This window comes from Hyla sarda, chromosome 2, assembly GCF_029499605.1.
Source record: "Hyla sarda isolate aHylSar1 chromosome 2, aHylSar1.hap1, whole genome shotgun sequence".
NCBI lineage: Eukaryota > Metazoa > Chordata > Amphibia > Anura > Hylidae > Hyla > Hyla sarda.
In genome coordinates this window covers 357,588,695-357,610,312 of record NC_079190.1, presented here as the reverse complement: position 1 = coordinate 357,610,312, position 21,618 = coordinate 357,588,695, and the positions used below count along the sequence as shown (strand labels likewise).

General features: G+C 43.0%; 1 long non-coding RNA gene across 1 annotated transcript in view; it reads right to left on the bottom strand.

The window, feature by feature from the left end:
- Nucleotides 1-20,501, bottom strand: part of LOC130356585 (uncharacterized) — a 125,846-nt gene extending 105,345 nt beyond the window's left edge. The window contains exon 1 of the long non-coding RNA XR_008888926.1: nt 20,322-20,501. This is a non-coding gene — a long non-coding RNA (uncharacterized LOC130356585). The remainder of the gene's footprint in view (nt 1-20,321) is intronic.
- Between the last annotated feature and the right edge of the window lie 1,117 nt (nt 20,502-21,618).

Here is a 21,618-nt window from a genome sequence, read left to right as displayed (position 1 = left end):
TGCCAGAAAGTTAGTAGATATGTCATTTATTTCTATTTTAAAAAAAACTGAAGCCTTTAGTACTTATCAACTGCTGTATACGACAAAGAAAGCTGTGTAGTTCTTTCCAGTCTGACCAAAGTGCTCTCTGCTGATACCTCTGTCCGTATCAGGAACTGTCCAGAGGAGGAGAGGTTTGCTCTTGAAATTTGCTACTCTGGACAGTTGCTGACAAAAACAGAGGTGTCAGCAGAGGGCACTGTGGTCAGACTTGAAAGAACTTTACAACTTCATCTGGAGAATATAGCAATTTATAAGTACTAGAAAGATTAAGATTTTGTTTAATCAAATCTTTATTAAGATTTTTCAAAATTTGTAACAAAAGACAACACAAACATACAGCCAGTAGGCAATCTTGAGGGGAAAGGGGTGTGCAGGCCCACACATTAAATCAAGAACAGTATAAACAAAGAGGTGCACAGTTATGCTGGAGGTTAATGGTGTACTCTGGCCCTAAGACATCTTATCCCCTGTCCTTTGGATAGGGGATAAGATGCCCGACTGTGTGGGTCCCGCCGCTGGGGACCCCCACAATCTTGCATTCAACACCCACCTTGGGGAGCTGCACACCGCACTGCCAGTTCAGAATCTGCCATGTGACGACCACAGGGCCGGAGCATTGTGACATCACTACTCCACCCCCGTGTGCCATAACACCCCGCCCCCAGCTATGCCCCTCACATGTCAGATTCTGAGCTGGCAGCGCGGCATGCAGCTCCCTGAGGTGGGTGCTGAATGCATGATTGCAAGGGTCCCCAGTTGCAGGACCCCCGTGGTCAGACATCTTATCCCCTAACCTTTGGATAGGGGATAAGATGTATTAGGGCCGGAGTACCCCTTTAAGCACAGCAGAAAAAGGCAAATGGTCTGTGGTAATAGCTTCCACAAAGTGGTATGATCCCCATCCTGGTAGCTTTGTCCTGCAGACAAATACAACAATCAGAACAAAATAATGATCCATTAGTAAATGTCCCCACGTGGGGGTCAACAATTAGGTAGTGATGTGCTTAGACGTCTAGCATAGAAAACATAGAGAAAAAGAGGAGGAAAAAGAGGGAAGAAGAAGGAAAGTAGAAGTAGACAGCAGAAAAGAGAAAGAAAGGTAGGTGAGCAGAAAGAGGTGGAGTACAGGAAAAAAGGGGGAGTGAGGGAAAGGGGAGAGGAGGAATGGTAAGTTCTGTGGGAGAGGTTGGGGGAAGGGGAAAGGTGGTGAGGGTGGGGTGGTAGGGGGGAGGGACCAGGACACTAGTCATTTTGATTTGTATTACTGAAAAGTAGCCAAGACAACCAGGTATGTAAGAATGTGTTGTAGGAGTGATCACACCAGCTGGAGAGTTCCTCCATCCGACAGAGTTGTGAAACTTTAAGTAGCCACTGTTGTACAGTATAAGAGCCTTTGGTGAAGAGAGAATGTGTGCCACAAGTGATTTCTTATGTAGTGGGCTGCTCGGGCTTGGGTGTCCTAGGAGCAAATGGGAAAGGAGAATCTCCGTATCCATTACCTTGTTAATTGTCCCCCTTCCAATAGACAGCCAACGTGAGGCATGACCATTTGTAGTGGCTTTCCTGCAATTTGATGTACCAAGAGAACCCATGTGTATGGTCAACCCTGTGGTATTCTAAGTGAATACCTTTCTTAAGACCAATATTGCAAACCTCTAGAAAGAGAGGGCTCCTCCCTGGGTATCTCTTGTAGGGGATGGTTTCAGCCTTTCTTCCAGGAATGGGAGACAGGAGGGCAAGTGAAGGATCTTCGCACACCACATGGGCATTTCCCGGCTTATGCTACCCCGGTTCTGAAGGTTATTTGTCAGTGGGGTCTGAGGATGTGGAAGATTAGGACTCTGTCAAGGAAATTCCTAAACAAAAGGATTCTGTTTTTCTATTTCCAGAGGCCATTGGCACTTAAGGATTGCCCAAGTTAAGATCTGGAGGTTGGTTTAGGACTTTGGAATTCTATCAGGATCCCCAGGATGTCCCTGCAAGGAGTGTGGAGTCATGCTGGAAAGCATGGAGCATTTTCTGCTTCATGGTCCCTTTAACACAGAGGTTTACAACAGGGTGGACGCTTCCATCGGTTGGCCTAGGGATTTACATGGGACAGACCCGGATGCAAGAATTACACTTGCCTCCAATACCAAAATTACCCTACAGCAGTGCTTACCAAACAGGGTGCCTCCAGGTATTGCAAAACTCCCAGCATGCCTGGGCAGTCAATGACTGTCCGGTAATACTGGGAGTTGTAAACCCCCACCTGTGTGAATGTACCCTGTACATTCACATGGGTGGGGGGGGCAAACCTCCAGCTATTGCAAAACTAATCGCAGCATGCCCTTTGGCTGGAGGCACAGATCGTTGCACACTGGTTGCAGGACACAGAGTTTGTTACTTAACTCAGTGTTTCCCAACCTGTGTGTCTCCAGCTCTTGCAAAGCTACAACTCCCAGAATGCAGTCAGTGCATGCTGGGAGTTATAGTTTTGCAACAGCTGGAGGCACACGGGTTGGGAAACCCTGAGTAGGAAACAGACAATGTTTCCCAACCAGTGGGAGTTGTAATTATGCAGAAACTGGAGGAGAACAGTTTGGAGACTATTGTGTAGTGGTGTCCAAACTGTAGCCCACCAGATGTTGCAAAACTTCCTCTCCAAGCATGCCCAGACTGCTCAGGCATTCTGGGAGTTGTAGTTCAGCAACATCTGAATGGCCAGATGTGGCCAAACTACAACTCACCAGCATGACAGGACAGTCTCGACATGCTTTGAAATGTAGTTTTGCAACATCTGGAGGGCTACAGTTTGGACACACCTGCACAGTTGTCTCCAAACTGTGACCCTCCAGATGTTGCAAAACTACAACTCCCAGCATGCTCAGACAGCCAAAGGCAATCGCCAATTGCCGGTCCCCGCCACCATCTTTCTCCTGCACTGTCCAGACTTCCAGGGACAGGCAGAGTGGGGATTTAAACTTTAACCCCCGCCCCCAACTGCCATTGGTCGGTCTGTCCTGACCGACCAATGGCAGGGGATAGGAGGAGGTGGCACCGCTGCCACCTCACTCCTATCCTTTAGGATGATCGGGGCGAATTCGCCGGTCAGAATTGAAAAGGTGTGGGGGTCTCAGGACCCACCCAAGGGTTTGCACGGGGTGCCTGCTGAATGATTTCAGCAGGCATCCCGGTCCGGTCCCAGCCTGGCAAGTGGCGAGGACCGGAATTCCCACGGGCGTACAGGTATGTGCTGGGTCCTTAAGTACCAGGACGTGCCAGAAAGTTAAACAGATTTGTAACTTGTAATTTGTTAAACAGATTTGTAACTTGTAATTTGTAACTTGTTACTTCTATTTAAATCGTAATCCTCCCAGTACTCATCAACTGATGTATACTACAGAGGAAGTGCTTTTCTTTTTGAGGAAGTGCTTTTCTTTTTGAATTTCATGTCAGGAACTGTCCAGAGCAGGGTAGGTTTGCTATGGGGATTTGCTCCTGCTCTGGACAGTTCTTGCCATGGAAAGAGGTGTCAACAAAGAGCACAGTGGTCAGACAGAAAATAAGTTCAAAAAGAAAATAACTTCCCATGGAGCATACAGAAGCTGAAAAGTACTGGAAGGATTAAGATTTTTAAATAGAAGCAATTTACAAATCATTTTAACTTTCTAGCACCCGTTGATTTAAAAAACTGAATAAAAAAATAAAATAGTTTTCCACCAGAGTACCCCTTTAACCTGTTAAGGACGGCGGGCATATCCGTCCATAATATATATACGCCCCCGTTTTAAAGTTCTTGAGGACTGAGGGCGTATGGATACGCCCGTGGGAATTCCGGTCCCCGCCGCTAGCCAGTTGGGGACGGATCGGGATGCCTGCTGAAATCATTCAGCAGGCATACCGGCACATCACCGTGGGGGGTCCTTAGACCCCCCCATGTCGGCGATCGGAGAAAATCACATGTCAATTCAGACATGCAATTTTCTCCAATTCCGGGCTGATCGGGTCTCTGGTGTCCCGATCACCCGGAAAATAGGGATGATAAGAGTTGTCAGTGACAGCCCCGATCATCCTAAGGGATAAGAGTGAGGTCGCAGTGCTGCGATCTCCTCCTATCCCCTGCCATTAGTCAGAACTGAGTTCTGACCAATGGCAGCGCAGGACAGGGGGTTGCCATGGAAACCCCCCGTTCTATCCACCCCTGGATGTCGGGCAAAACGGGGGGGGGGGGGGGGAGAAGATGGAGGCCTTTACCTGAGGACCAGATGCGTGGGGCCCGGCGACCATCGCAGACATCCACCGAAGATCACGGCTCAGGTAGGGAAACAACGGTGGGGGGGAGAAATTAAAGTGAAAGTAAAGTGATCTTTACTGTGGCAACCACTAGGAAGGCCGGACTGCAACTCCCAGCATGCCCAGACAACCAAAGGCTGTCTGGGCATGCTGGGAGTTGTAGTTTTGAACATCTGGAGGGTCACAGTTTGGTGACCACTGTTACAGACAAACTACAATTCTCAGCATGCCTAGACCGCCCAGGCATGCTGGGAGTTGTAGTTCTGTAACATCTGTCCCTTCAGATTTAGCAATTTTCATGAAATGTTTGAAAATTGCTGCTCTACTTTGAAGCCCTCTAATTTTTTCAAAAAGTAAAAATGCCAACATAAAGTGGACATATTGTATTTGTGAATAAAAATAAAATTTATTTGGAATATCCATTTTCTTTACAAGCTTCAAAGTTAGGAAAATGCTAAATTTTCTAAATTTTCATGACATTTTGAGATTTTTCACCAAGAAAGGATGCATGTAACGCCGAAAATTTACCACCAAAATAAATTAGAATATGTCCCAAAAAAAATCTCAGAATCAGAGTATTCGGTAAAAGCATTTTAGAGTTATTAACGCTTAAAGAGACGGCGGTCAGAATTGCAAAAAAGGGATCAGTCCTTAAGGTGAAAAAGGGCTCAGTCTTTAAGGGGTTAAGGAAAGAAGTAAATAAAGCAGAAAGAAGATAGAACTAATTTCAAGTGACTATGTCAGTTGGCACCTGGTAGAAAGCACAGGAAGAAAGTTGAAATGCACAACAAGTATGATTTAAAGGGCGAATGGAAAAATAGACAATAAGAGATGGAAAATAGGGTCACGGCATCTATCCTGAAACAACAGCCAGTCCAACCTGCTACAATATGTAAGGAAGAGAAACATATCAACAAGGATATATACAGAACAATAAGAATACAGCAACAATGCTAATATCTGATGGCAGAGGGAGTAGTATATGAGGTACCCGACCTATAAATATGGGATATGAGGAAAAAAGTCAGTTTGCTTGTTTTAATTTTAGGGACCTCTTTTTATAATAAAAGAAGCGATCTGATTCAACTGCTCCACTTTTCCTCTTCACCGGTTTTGATAAATCATGTAGATATTCTTCTTGATTGGGTTTAAAGGGGTACTCCGCCACTAAACATCTTATCCCCTATCCAAATGATAGGATATAAGATGTCTGAATGGAGGGGGCATGGTGTGACGTGACAAATAAAGAAGCTTCAAGCTTCCGTGTTCAGAACGCTGCCAGTGCCGGCCCTTTGGATGGGAATAAGAAGTCTATTACCCCTTTAAATTCAGTATCCCAACACAACAAGTCAACAGTGCCAGTTACTAGGCAGCCATGTTGTCTTCGGCTCCTATAAATAAAGTTCTGTACACAAAGCATCAAGCTTTGAAGCATTATGTGCATGAAGTATAGCACTGAAACTCTAAAACAGCAAACCACAAGAAAAAACATCCACCTGCACCTACCGCAAAGATGATTCCATACCCCTAACTGTAAAAGCCGGGATGCAGGTCGGTCAGATACAGCATGAGGCCCTCAGAGGTGACTGCGGTTTCGCGCAGAGATGTACGCTTCTTCCAGTCTCCTTCCGGCCATTTTATGTGAGAGGATGAAACAGTCCAAAATTCATGATATTTTTAGCCTTTTTGATAACCTTAACTCTTCAGTCGTGTTTCTGCAAGAAACACATTTTAAGTGAGGCTGCCTACTCAAACTCCTAAATAAAAACATTGCACGCTAGTTTCACTTTTTTGTGTCACTTTGGCTTTAAAGGGAGTAACCATATCTATACGGAATCATCTCCCCTTAAAATTGCTCCAACAAGAGGAGGAAAATTACTTCCTCCTCTTAATTTGAAAATAATAGACAACAAGGCTATAAATAGATAGAATTTCTAGATGAGCATCAATGAAAGCAATAGAACAGAAGCAAGAGGAATGCATGAGTAGGTTGTACAGAAGGGTAATTATTATTTGCCATTGCATACCATGTATCTTGGGCATAAATTTTGGTGTGAGCTTTTATCCTACCGCTGGGACCCCACCTAACCCCTTATCATTGCCACATATAGGAAAGGTAGATGCAGATGTGCAAGGTACCCTTCACTGGTTTATGTAAGCCAGCAACACTCTTAGGCTTCATTGGAGAGTGCCAAGTGGTGTGGGTGGTGGTGTAAAGTGGTGAAGGTCCTCCTAGTGCCCCAAGGTGGTAAAGGCATTCAATTGTGCATCCTTCCTAAAATCCAAACCTAATCATTTCACACTTTCAGAGCTATACTTTTAGCTTAAAGGGGTACTCCAGCACTAAGACATCTTATCCCCTATCCAAAGGATAGGGGATAAGATGTCTGATCTCAGGGCTCCCGCCGCTGGGGACCCCTGTGATCTTGCACGCAGCACCCCGTTATAATCAGTCCCCGGTGGAGCATGTTCGCTCCGGGTCTGATTACTGGCGATCAAGGGGGCTGGAGCATTGTGACGTCATGGCCCCGCCCCGTGTGATGTCATGCTCCGCCCCCTCAATGCAAGCCTATGTGACACTAATTTATATGTGTAAATGTGGCCAGACTAAGCCCAAAAAAATTAAAACTCACCTTAACCCACCTTACATAATGTGCTTAGTCCAACTGTTCAGCATTTGACTTCTATTAAAAAATCTGTATCCTTCCAGTACTTATTGGCTGTTATATACTACAGAGAAAGTTCTTAACTTTTTTGGATTTCTTTTTTGTTCTGTCTACCGTTTTCTCTGCTGACACCTCTGTCTGTATCAGGATCTGTTCAGAATAGAAGCAAATCCCCATAGCAAACCTATGCTACTCTGAACAGTTCCTGAGAGCACTGTGGACAGAAAAAAAAAAGAACTCCAAAAACAAAAGAACTTTCTCTGTAATATACAGCCGCTTATAAGTACTGGAAGGATAAAGATGTGTTAACAGAAGTCATTTACAAATCTGTTTAACTTTCTGGCACCAGTTGATTAAAAAAATGTTTTCCACCGGAGTACCCCTTTAACTCATATTCTTTGGTTTAAAAACATTGGGGGGGATTTATCAAAGCTGTCTATGTCCCGCATCAATTTAGACCAAACTACAGAGCGTTAGTCCGGTCTATTGTCCGGTCTAATTTATCAAAAGTCGCAAGGCTCTTGATAAATTCTGTGTACAGACTTCAGGATCTATGCTTTTAGACTGTATTTAAACCTGCTCCAGTATGGTCTGACATTTCAGCAATACTTTCAGCCGATGCGACATGTTGCCGAAAAGTCGCTTTTGATAAATTCAGCACCAATGCATAGAATGCATCATGTTCTTAAAATTCTCTAAAGCAAAAGTCGCGAAAAAGTTGCACATATTTAGACTGCGACTTTCTGTGAGACAATTTTGGACAGGAAAAACCAGTCTAATTCCTTTGATAAGTCTCCCCCATTAAGGTAAATGGAGTACAATAATATTGATATTCCTAATTGCATTGTTTTTTTCATTCAATAGTATTTAATAGAGACTGAAGGTTTATCAGTTAACCCAAATTGACATAAAAACACCTTATAGTAAACATTAAAAGTTTCCATAGTGTTCATACTCCAGAAAAAAACAATAACTGGAACAGAGCTGTTAAAGTGTTGTTTCAGTACAATCACCTGAACACTATAAGCCTGTTATTATCATTATACACTGAACCCTGCAAGTGTAAAAATACAATATTGCTTTTTGAAGTTGTTTATTAAAGCATAACTGTCTTTCCCTAATAATAATAGCCTCAATAACTACAATGAAATGTTCTGGTTGCAGACAATTTGTGGTATGCTTTATGAACCGGTGAAATAGTGTAAACTGAATTTACTTTATATTACCAAAATTATTGTCATGGCTCGCTAGTCTTTTCAAATACAGTTTTTTTTGTTAATGTTGGAATCAAAACATTTTTTGTTTGTTTCACAGGTGACTGTCAGCTATATGGAAAGAAAAATTCACTGAGTGACAAACAGTAATCATGTATTATCAATATATTGTTTTGTAGTAAATTTGAGTAGCCGTATTAGTCCAGTGATGCAAATCATAAAATGTTGCAGTATCTTGTAATACCTTTTTTATTGGACTGACAGCATTTTGTAGAGACAAGCTTTCGGGATTCCTCCCTTTATCAAGTCCAAAGCAAATGTAAGCTCACAAGCAGAAGACACAGGTTACATCTTACAAATATGCAGGGGTTAAGACAATAGATGTAGAGAATTCAGACTTAGATGGGCCATAAATTGTCCTGTTATGGGAACACAGACTAAATACATAAGGATGAAAAAAAGGGAGAGGGAGGAGGAGCAGGGGAGAGACTGGTAATTAAGCAGGACAAAGTGAGATGCAAAAGAGAATTCAGTACAGGTTATAAGAAATTTTGATAATGAGATAAGAAGCTCAAATCCACATTGAGTCCCCTGTTTTTCGAGTCAAAAAACAGTATCATTTTGGCTTCAAATGTCTTTCTCTCTTGAGTGTTTTTGAAGTTCCCTCTCAGTATCTTGATTGTAAGGTCATGTATGGAGTGGCCTGATTGGGTAAAATGATGTCCAACTGGGGTGCAGTAGTCTTTTTCTTTATGGCGGTTGATGGAATGTCTGTGTAGATTCATCCTTTCGTTGAGTTTCTGGCTGGTTTCACCAATGTAGCATTCCATGTCACACTTGGTGCATTGTATCATGTAGACCACTTTTGGGGATGTGCAGGAGTATAGTCCCCTAATGTTATATGTCTTGTTGTTGTGGGGGGCTTCCATCTTGGTGCAGATATGTTGGCAGAGTTTACAGCAAGGTTTGGTGCAGGGTTTGGTCCCATTGTCTGTGTCTGTTCTTTCTGTAGGTAATTTTCGGCTGACCAGCTTTTGTTTTAAATTGTGTGATTGTCTGAAGGCCAAGATGGGAGGTTCAGGGAAGATTTCTTTTAGCATCTCATCTTCCGCCAATATTGACTGCAGGTCCTTGATAATTTTGCATATTTCCTCAAGGGCCGGATTGTATGTGGCTACTAGTGGTACGCGTGGTGATGGTTGTATCTCTCTGTATTGAAGAAGGTGTTCCCGTGGTGTTTGAAGGGCAGAGTGTATTTTCCTATTGATTATCCTAGGTTTGTATCCTTTTTGTTTGAATTTCTCAGACAGTGTTTGTAGGTGCAGGTCTCTGTCATCAGGGTTGGAGCAGATGCGATGGTACCTGGTAGCTTGGCTGTATATGATGCCTTTCTTTGTGTGTGATGGATGGAAACTGGATTTATGTAGATAGCTGGATCGGTCTGTGGGTTTTCTGTATACAGACGTTTGTAGTGTGTTCCTGTTTATTGTGACAGTAGTGTCCAGGAAGTTCACACTTTCTGTAGAGAAGTCCATTTTGAGTTTGATAGATAGATTGAATGTGTTAAAGGCATCATAAAACTTTCTGAGTTTTTCTTTTCCTTCTGTCCAAATGATGAAAGTATCATCAATGTAACGGTGGTATCTGTAGGGTTTGTGAAGTTGTGTGTCTAGAAATCGTTGTTCAAGGTCAGCCATGAATAGGTTGGCATATTGTGGTGCCATCCTGGTCCCCAATGTGTCCATACCTGTTATTATTGGTCTGCCTGGGTTCCCAGTTTTGTGGATTTTTGGAAGCATGTAGAATGTCCCTGTTATGAGATTTGTGGGTATGAGTGTCTCTAATCCTTTCTGTCACTCTTTTGGGAAGGATTCCATCAATTTCTTCAATTCCAGAGTGTATTCTTTGGTGGGGTCTTCTGTCAGTTTCTTGTAGTATGTAGTGTCTGCCAATTGTCTGTTTCCCTCTTTTATGTAATCCTCAGTGTTCATTATCACCACTGCACCTCCCTTGTCTGCTGGTTTGATTGTTATGGTTTGATTATTCTTTAAGTTTTTGATGGTGTCTGTTTTAGAGATTGTAGTTGGTTTTATAATGGTGTTTTTTGACCAGGGATGCTTAGATTTGCTTTGGACTTGATAAAGGGAGGAATCCCGAAAGCTTGACTCTACAAAATGCTGTTAGTCCAATAAAAAAGGTATTACAAGATACTGCAACATTTTATGATTTATATATTGTTTTCAATGTATTGCTTACTTTTTATCATAACTTGTAGCCAAGGAAAAGGAAATATATTTAAACAGAATTGTAAATAGAATTCTTTGTACATAGTTTACCTTTTTTATCTTGTTGTACTAACTTGTGGCATGCTAAAAATGTACGTAACCCAGAAATGTCTTAAAAGCAACATTATTATGGCAAAAAATAACCACTTGTTCCTATAGTTTTTTTGTATTTTTCTGAATTTATTCCCTCCATTATTTCTTGAATGAATGCACCTTTTTTTATTTTGCTTTATTGGTGGGCAGAATATTTCTCATTTACAGCAGTTTTTCTAAAACTGTGCTTTCACACTATGAGTATTCATTCATTATCAAACATCCATTTTCTGTATTGTATAATTAACAAATGGATGTATAATAACAAATGAAATAACGGGTGCTAACAGCTGAATAATATCCTTCAAAATAACAGGCATATTCATCCATTAAGACCTGTTATAAAAATCAGTCATGTACCGTTATTTTAACACCTCTGCCTACAGACTCCCGCAGCCGGGATTACTACTACTCCCACCATGGAACAAACTTGTTACCATGATGGGAGTAGTAGTTCCCTGGCTGTGGGAGTCTGCCGGGGGCTGGAAAGGCTACATTAGTGTTTGCACTACTACCCCCACCCGTACAGAGATAAGCAGCAGAGAATAGATATGTCCCGGTGGTGCGCTGATTGCTCTAGGACCAGGTCAGCAGTGGGGCATGTCGGGCGGCGGCGGTGAATGAATGAAGCCTACATGCAGAACATGTCAGCTTCATTCATTCATTCACTGCTGCCGGCTCCTGACAGGTCCCGATGCTACCCTGCTCCAAGAAGATGAGGAGCAGGTAGCAGGAGGTGAAATAAGGACACTGGGGGGGGGGGGGATAAGGATAAGCACATTGGGGCCAACTAATTATTATAAATATGCGTGGGAGGCATACATTTGGGATCAAATTAGTAATTTAAAAACTCTGCTGGGAGCTCTGAATGGCTCAGCGGTGGCGACAATTCAGGGCTCCCGACGGGGAATTTAAAAGTGAAAGTAAAAATACACCATACTTCGCAGGGGAACAGAGCATGCTGCCTTCTTCCCTGTTTAATAACTTCTGATCGCATCAATCTCTCAGCCCATTTACTACAACCCCCATCATGGAACAGAGTATGTTCCATGATTGGGGTAGTAGTACAAACACTAATGTAGCCTCCCCAGCCACTGACAGAGTCCCACAGCCAGGGAACTACTACTCCCATCATGAAAACAAGTCTGTTCCATGATGGGAGTAGTAGTAGTCCTTGCTGTGGGAGTCTGTAGGCAGATGTGTTAAAACGGATATAAAATAACGGTACATGACGGATGTTATAACGGGTCTATATGGATGAATATGCCTGTTATTTGAACGGACATTATTCAGCTGTTAGCACCCACTATTTCCTCCGTTATTAAACATCTGTTTTTTAACTATGCAATACAGAAAATGTATGTTTAATCATGGATGAATACTCATAGTGTCAAAGCAGACTTTAGGGGCACTGTAAGATACAAAAACTTTTTATATGTTGTAAATCTTGGTAAAAATCATGGCTGGCACATGAGGGTGGGCTAGCTCTAATCTGTGCTCTCTCCTGTCTGATAGTACTCCTTTGTGCTCTCTCCTGTCTGATTGTACACCTCTGTGCTCTATCCTGTCTGATAGCACTCTTCTGTGCTCTCTCCTGTCTGATAGCACTCCTCTGTGCCCTCTCCTGTCTGATAGTACTCCACTGTGCTCTCTCCTGTCTGTTAAGACTCTTCTGTGCTTTCTCCTGTCTGATAGTACTCATCTGTGCTCTCTCCCAGGGCCGCCATCCGTAGGTAAAACCTATACACCTGTATGGGGCCCGGAGCTTAAGGGGGCCCGGTCATCTCTGGACCTTTTTTTTTTTGGGTTGTCAGTCACACAGTCAGTCAGTGAGGGGTTACTGTTACTTAGAGTTAAGGTGCCAGTGCGTACCGCCGCTGCTGCGTCCATGCAGCAGGGGTGCCTCTGGGGCCGGCTGTCTCTTTAAATTTGCAGAGTGAAGCGGGAGGTACTACTTGCTTGCTCCGCTCGCGATTCGCGCTACATGCGTTTTGATACAGCCGCCGCACAGTAGCGCTGTGGCGGAGGCAGGACTCAGGAGAGTCTCTCTGCTGCCTGCTACTGACTAAGCAAGTCAAGTGCGCTGCAGCTCTGCTCTGCTACTACCGCTAGCGCTAAGGTGAGTGGTGGCAGCGGTGGGAATTTGGAAATGAGCGAACTAGAGCCATAATGTATATTAACCCCTTAAGGACTCAGCCCATTTGGACCTTAAGGACAATTTTATTTTTACGTTTTCGTTTTTTCCTCCTCCCCTTCAAAAAATCGTAACTCTTTTATATTTTCATCCACAGACTAGTATGAGGGCTTGTTTTTTGCGCGACCAGTTGTAATGCCATCACTCACTTTATCATTAAATGTATGGCGCAACCAAAAAAATACTATTTGTGTGGGGAAATTAAAAAGAAAACAGCAATTTTGCTAATTTTGGAAGGTTTTGTTTTCACGCCGTACAATTTATGGTCAAAATGACATGTGTTTTTTATTCTATGGGTCAATACGATTAAAATGATACCCATGATAATATACTTTTCTATTACTGTTGCGCTTAAAAAAAATTGCAAACTTTTTAACCAAATTAGTACGTTTAAAATCCCCCTATTTTGAAGACCTATAACTTTTTCATTTTTTCTTATAAGCAGTGGTATGAGGGCTCATTTTTTGCACCGTGATCTGTACTTTTTATTAATACCATATTTGCTTATACAAAACTTATATTACATTTTTTATTAATAAAAAAAAAAAAAATTTGGAATAAAATGTTATAAAAAAGCAGCTATTTTGGACTTTTTTTTTTTACGTTCACGCCGTTCACCGTACGGGATAATTTACAATTTATTTTAATAGTTCGGATATTTACGCACGCGGCAATACCAAATATGTATATAAAATCATTTTTTTACACTTTTTGGGGGTAAAATAGGGAAAATGGGACAATTTACGTTTTTATTGAGGGAGGGGGTTTTCACTTTTTTTTACTTTATTTTTTTACTTTTTTTACTTTTATTTTTACACTTTAATCGTCCCCATAGGGGACTATTTAACGCAATCACTCGATTGCTAATCCTGTTCAGTGCTATGTATAGGACATAGAACTGATCAGGGTTATCGGTGATCTTCTGCTCTGGTCTGCGGGAAGGCAGACCAGAGCAGAAGACTCCCGGAAGGCAGCGGAGCAAGGTGAGAGGACCTCCATCTGCCGTGCAGGATGATCGGATCGCCGCGGCAGTGCTGTGGGCGATCCGATCGTCCTGTTAAGTGACCACGATCCTGCAGATGCCGTGATCGGTATTGATCACGGCATCTGAGGGGTTAATGGCGGACATCCGCGGGATCGCGGGTGTCCGCCATTACCGGCGGGTCCCTGGCTGCGATGCACAGCTGGGACCTGCTGCGCATGATGCCGGCATCGCTCCGATGCCCGCGGTTATGCTCAGGACGTAAATGTACGTCCTGGTGCGTTAAGTACCACGTCACTAGGACGTACATTTACAAGGGGTTAAAGGGGTACTCCGGTGAAAACCTTTTTTCTTTTAAATCAACTGGTGGCAGAAAGTTAAACATATTTGTAAATTATGAATTCGGGTAGAAAACAGACATGGTGCACATCTACAATCTTGTATAATGATCTGATTGCTTCTCAGCATAATATCAAAAACTAACAGGTTGTTAGTATACATTTTTGATCAAAAAGTACAAGCCCACTCGCCACGTCAAGGCCACCTATTTAGAGTGGGTCCCTAACGTCCCTAGCATAAAATGGCATAGCACTGGGCGGCAACCACTACCGCCGTGACACCAGTGCCCACGGGGGGAACGACCCACTGGCAGAGCGGCCCCAATGCCACTCAAACCAGTCTATGGGCCGCACCCCCCAGCAGACACGGCACCACGGCAGCAACGGCCGCCGCACAGCACCACACCAGTGTGAACAAGGTGTAATAGCACACTTACCATGCTCTCCCAGACTGGAAGGCTGCTAGGAAAGAAATGGCCCTTGTGTAGCTAACTACTATGTTATTTATGCTAGGGACGTTAGGGACCCACTCTAAATAGGTGGCCTTGACGTGGCGAGTGGGCTTGTACTTTTTGATCAAAAATGTATACTAACAACCTGTTCATTTTTTATATTATGGTGAGAAGCAATCAGATCATTATACAAGATTGTAGATGTGCACCATATCTGTTTTCTACCCGAATTCATATTTGTAAATTACTTCTATTAAAAATCTTAATCATTCCTGTACTTATTAGCTGCTGAATACTACAGAGGAAATTCTTTTCTTTTTGGAATGCTCTCTGATGACATCACAAGCACAGTTCTCTCTGCCGAAGTTATTATAATAATAATGCTTTATTTATTGTTGTCTTAGTGGGATTTGAACCCAAGTCCCCAGCACTGCAAGGCAGCAGTGCTAACCACTGAGCCACCATGCTGCCCTTAGCATACATCTGCTATGCATCTGCTATGTATCTGCTATGCATGGTTGCTAAAATGGACAGTGAGAGCACTGTGCTCGTGATGTCATCAGTGTTCCAAAAAGAAAGGAATTTCCTCTGTAGCATTCAGCAGCTAATAAGTACTGGAGGATTAAGATTTTTTAATAGAAGTAATTTACAAATATGTTAAACTTTTTGCCACCAGTTGATTTAAAACAAAAAAGGTTTTCATCGGAGTACCCCTTTAAAAAAGATATCTATAATGTGATTTGGGGCTGGAGGAGAAGCAGCAGGAAAACAATATAGTGCCGATGGCACTGTAGCAGGCAGCTGAGTTGGGGCCTGCTGCCTGGGAAAAATATATGACTGAGGCATTCAGGCATAAACTATATGGGGGCAACAATTAGCAACAAAAAGGAGCATACAACAACTAGTGGCAAGTTTTACCCTGGCCCATATAGTTGTTGTAGGCCCCTCTTTGCTAATAGTTTCCCCCCCATTTAGTTGTTGGCCTCTCTGAGAGGGGCCCGGGCCTACCACAACTATTGGGGCAACTATAACAGAGGGGCCTACCCAAACTATATGGAGCCCCCTATATAGTTTTGGTAGGCCCCTCTGTTAATAGTTGCTTCCATATAGTTTGGGTAGGCCTCTCTGTTCATAGTTGCTCCCATACAGTTTGGGTAGGCCCCTCTGTTAAAGGAGTAGTCTGGTGAAAAATAACTATCCCCTATCCAAGGATAGGAAATAAGTTATAAATTGAATCGGGGTCCAAGCGTGGGGCCCCCTGCAATCTCCTGCATGGGGCCCCGGCAGTTTGCCTGAAGCGTACGTGTGTGCACCGCATGAAGCCACTGCCGGTATATCCCCTCCATGTATCCATGTATCTCTATCGGGTACATGGAGGGGTGTGTCGGCCAGCACTCCGTGCGGGGTATGGCATGCCCCCCTTCCAGCCGACTTCCGGGACCCCGTGCAGGAGATTGCGGGGGCAGTCCCCCGCAATCTACAACTTATCCCCTATCCTCTGATAGGGGATAAGTTATTTTTTACCAGACAACTCCTTTAATAGTTGGGTGTAAAACTACTAACAAATGGGCCTACCCCAACTATATGAAACACATACCCTTAAACCCCTCTATATAGCTTTTATTTTAGTCTAAGCATAGGGGATAAGTTTCAGATCGCAGGGGGTCCGACCACTGGAGCTACCCGCAATCTCCTGTAGAGGGCCCCGACAGCCTGAGGGAAGGCTCTGCCATGGAATTGTATTGAGGGGGAGTGTCACCCGCCGCTTTGTGCGATGGTCGACACAATCTCTTCCGTTGGGCTGCCGGGGCCCCGTAGAGGAGATTGCGGGGGGTCCCAGCGGTCGGACCCCACGAGATCTGAAACATATGCCCTATCTTAAGGATAGGGAATAAGTTTTTCAACACTGGACTACTCCTTTAAGCCCTTATGGACTCAGCCTATTTTCACCTTAAGACAAGGATGAGATGACCATAAAATCAGGAGTTTGTCCTGCGCAGAGAGGAACCGTCAGGATGCAGGATAAAATCAAAGGATTTATTGAATGCAACGCGTTTCGCTGCGCATGCGCATCTTCTTCAGGCAGAAGAAGAAGCTGTGCGTGCGCAGGGAAACGCGTTGCATTCAATAAATCCTTTGATTTTATCCTGCATTCTCTGACGGTTCCTCTCTGGACCGGACAAACTCCTGATTTTACGGTCATCTCATCCTTGTCTCTACGCTATTAAAGAGGGCTGCAGTGGACCGATTTACATATTTCACGCTAGACCTTGTTGTGTGTGGGCGCACAACCAACTTTGGTAAGCGGCTTGGGATTACCTCCATTCCCCCCACTCACAAGATCTGCTCATCCCGCACATGAGGCGCCTTCTCTCCTCTCTCTATATTTTCACCTTAAGGAAAATTTTTGTTTTTGCATTTTCACTTTTTCCTCCTTCCCTTCTAAAAATCATAACGTTTTCAATTTTGCACCTACAGACCCAAATAAGGGCTTGTTTTTTGTGTCACCAATTGTACTTTGCAATTACATCACTTATTTTATAATATAACCTGCATCGAAACAAAAACAAAAAAAATATTTGTGGGGTGAAATAATATGAAAAAAGGGGGGTGATTTAAACTTTTAATAGGGAAGGGGTTAATGAACTTTTATTTAAAAAAATGGACACTTTTTTTTTTAAACATGCAATCTTCTGATTGCATACACTGATCAGTGCTATGCCATTGCATAACATTGATCAGTGTAACCAGCACTTTGCTACTCTAGGCATGGAGCAGTAGATCGCCAATCAGAACACAGAGAGGCAGGTGAGGACCCTCCCGTCATCTGGTAAGCTGAAGGGGACATCGTGGTTTACTTTAGTTTTAGACGACGCAATCAACATTGATGGCGGCGTCTAAAGGGTTAATGCCGGGCATCGGCCCGATCAGCCATGCCAGGCATTAGCCGTGGGTCCTGGCTGTCCATCGGGTTTAACCTGATCTCCTCTGGTGAGAACGGTTTAAACTCGCTATACTGGACCAGGGCGTACAGGCACACCCTGGGTCCTTAAGGATTGGGGATACAGGGTGGATGCATACGCCCTGCGTCCCCAAGAGGTTAAGAAACATGATATAAACATAAGCCCTGCAAGCACTTCTGCAGTTTGAAGTGCAATCAAGAGCTGAATGCGTTTCATAACTGGTGGGTCCAGGCTGCTATCAGCAGCTGGGACCCAAGGCTAATGGCAACATCACCAATTGGGCTGATGTTTGGCATTAACCCTTTAGACACCTAAATGGGAGATTTAGCTACAGCTGGTTGATCAGACATCTGATCGGGCATCTTTTAGTGCAGAAAGCCATGGCAGGCTGTACTAATGGAGCGCAAATAACACAGATTTCTATAGGATACATGTAATTGTTTCCAACAGGAAAAAAATTATTGTAGAAAAAAACAATAATAATTGTGAATAAGCCCCTTCCAAATTAAATTGGACCATCCCCCCTTTTCCCCTTTTTCTAGTAAAATTATGTAAACAAAAACATATGTGGTATTACCGTGTGCGTAAATGTCCAAACTATTAATATATTAGGTTACTTAAACCATATGGTCGAGTGCATAAACATAAAAAAAAAAAACACTAAAGTCCAAAACTGCACATTTTTGGTCACTTCAATTCAAAAAAATTATAAAAAGCTATCAAAAAGTCCCATCAAAATAAAAATGGTACCGATAGAAACTACAGATCACGGTGCAAAAAATGAGCCCTCATATAGCCTCATAAACAGAAAAATGAGAAAGGTATAGGCCTGTCTCACTTTTTACTGTCCTTCTAGTACTAAAAAGAAATAAAAAAATTGTGGGTGGGTCATAGGGGAGGCATAGGGGCGGAGTCAGGGGCATATGGGCGGAGTCGGGGTGGGCCACAGACGGGAGGCCCAGGCCTTTAGCTGTGTAAGGGGCCCTTCTCTCTCCTGTCTGATAGCACTCCTCTGTGCTCTCCCCTGTCTGATAGTACTCATCTGTGCTATCTCCTGTCTGATAGTACTCCTCTGTGCTCTCTCCTGTCTGATAGTACTCCTCTGTGCTTTCTCCTGTCTGATAGTACTCCTCTTTGCTATCTCCTGTCTGAGATCACTCCTCTGTGCTCTCTCCTGTATGATAGCACCTCTCTTTGCTCTCTCCTGTCTGATAAGACTCTTCTGTGCTCTCTCCTGTCTGATAGTACTCCTCTGTGCTCTCTTCTGTGCTATCAGAAAGGAGGAGTGCTAGCCCACCCTAACTTACTGGACTTTGTCCATGCCTGTGCTTCAGCTTGGATAAAGTCATTATTTTATATGTCATTATTTATATAAAGAGGAATAAAAATTTTCTTATGAAATACAATAGAAAGGTAAATTTTTTACCAAGATGTCCCACATATAAAAGGTTTTTTCTATTTGACAGTGCTCATTTAAGCTACACCAATTTTTTCCCAGCATCTCATAGACAATACATCAAAGCTGGATTCATTACTAAATATAGGCCCAATAGCCGGCTTTGCAGAAAACAAATGACATGAGCATTGCATTTAAAGGGGTTCTGCTCATTTGCCCTATTGGTGACTTTTTTTACCAGAACTTGGCACCTACTGTACTTTGTTTCTGTTGTCTGTGCAGACTGCATCTGAGACCATCATGATCAACTAAAATGAATTGTAACTGCCATGCACTTCTGTGTGTCTGCTGTGCAGTCATTGCTGGAATCAAAACTCATAAAAAGACTTGGAGTAAGATTGCTTTGACCATGTGGTTATCAGAGACTACAGTGTAGCTGATAATTTTGCACATGCTGGCAACATGTAAGTCTATACATGAAAAGGATACCATTTTATCAATCACGAGGACGCTCAAAAGCACCTGGGTCATTATATCCAATAGACTAGTTCAACCCTGCTCAATACTTCTAGGCAGGATAGGTTGTTAAAAGGAGTAATCTTCCTAAGACCCATAAATTCCCAATTTGTTAGAAATAAGAGCCACCAGACAACTAAAGCACAAGTTGACCTCCTTGAGGATTAGTGGTGTTATGCATTATGCTCAGAACCACAGTATCTAAGTATTAATTAAAGTTGTTGTTTTGCAATCACTTCATCCATTCAGGTGGAAGTTTCCCACCATGTGTGAGTGTAAATATTGACATATCACTTAAAGATCCAGTATCCACTAAGCTTTATATGGCTTAGCGTGAGGAATAGAGTTGAGAGAACTGAGTTGAGATTCCAATGCCCGAGCTGAAAGTCACACTGTCCATGTCTACCACCACCAGTCCCACTCGTGCAAAGCTTGCCTTCTACTTCTACCTCCACCCCCTTTGCAACACATTTCAAAGGCTGACTGTCTTCACACAACTCCTCCTTGCATTTAATTCTATTCTTCTGCACTTTGGGGGAAGCAAAGTCAGAGATGATGAGAAAGACCGTCTAGAAAGACTGCGCCATGTAAATGTAGACAATGATGAATCCACCGACACCTGGCTCAAAGTCAATTCATCAGACTCTTTAAACTAATGAGATGACTGAGAATGAGCAAAATAGTTCACAATGGTCGTATTATCCAGCAAAACAACACAATCTCTAAAGGATGTAGACAAATTTGGCTTGCTGATTCTCCTACTAGTACCAACAAGTACCAGATTGCTGCTGCAACCTGTACTGGACCTGGGAAAATGGGTGAGAATTTTTTTTTCTCATTTCCCCAGTTCATCTTTTTTTCGTTCCACACACTCTCACTGACACATTAGCCCATTTTCATCTTACCTTATCCATTGTGTACTCAGTTTTACTTTTTTGGCCATTTTTTACAGGTCTTTCCCTACAATTCAACAGCAGACACTAGCACTTCCTCCCTCTGAGCGCAGTGGAACGCATAGTTGCGTTCCAAATGCCAAACTTCCGGTCATGTGACCGCAAGTAGCGGCCAGAGCGCAGGGAGCGGCTGCTTTCTCCCTTAGGTATGTGCAAAACACGGTCCTTTTCTCCCTCACAGCCGCTCCTTTCTTGATTTCAATATTTCAGCAGATATCATGCCCATAGCCACACACTATGTGGCTCATCCCAATTGACACCAGCAACACCACTTCCGGTACCATGAACCGGAAGTGCACGCCAGCCCCACCACATAAGCCCACATTTCACATCCTGCTTCATCCACATTCGACTTCTGTCGCCACCTCTACTCACCTGCCACACGGTCACAGGATACCGTTTTCTCCTTAACTTCACCCCTCCTCCGCAGCAATCTGGTGAGTCACCCAGCCATCTACAGTGGTCATGCAACTTCATCACCTGTAATGTTATGTTCTTCTCTGATTTTGTACTAGGACTAGCCCCCCCTCCTTTGATTTATGTACATCACTGTTATATCATATCCCTGTTGGTGCAATATTGATGTTATGTTATGAATTTTTGATCACCATAATATCTGCAAATTTCTGTAGACCCGCTACTATAGACTGTTATGAATTCGCTTTGATGCAAATGATGTGTGTGTATACAATTTGCCTTAATATTTTTCACCAATCCTTGAGTAGCATTATTCCAATTTTGTTCTGATCTCTGTGTATAATTTTTGTTGTTAATCAACTATTCAGATGGACTATTTATTATCTATGTATATGATATTATATACTGATGTTATGCTGTTTCACATAGGTCTGAAGAAGGTCATTTTTGACCGAAACGTCACATATATTTTTGGATTGCAAGAATAAAATGTACTTCTATTTTCACCGCAAGTGGAGTGCTATGTTGTGGTAGAGCTTTTCCCACCACAGCAGAGCTGCACAAAATTCATCATCCTGCTGCATCTTCTTGATAAATAGGATGCACCCTAGTCAAACCCACCACTCAAATAAACGTGGTAAAATAGCTCTATCATAGACATTCTTTGATAAATCTGGGCCATAATCTTCCAGTCAAATTTTACTCTCACCGCTAAAAATGCTCTGTTTTTGTTAAACCCACAAAATACAGATAACATAGTTACATAATTATATACCTACCCTACTGTGTTGATCCAGTGGAAGAAAAAGAAACCATTAGGCTGATGCCAATT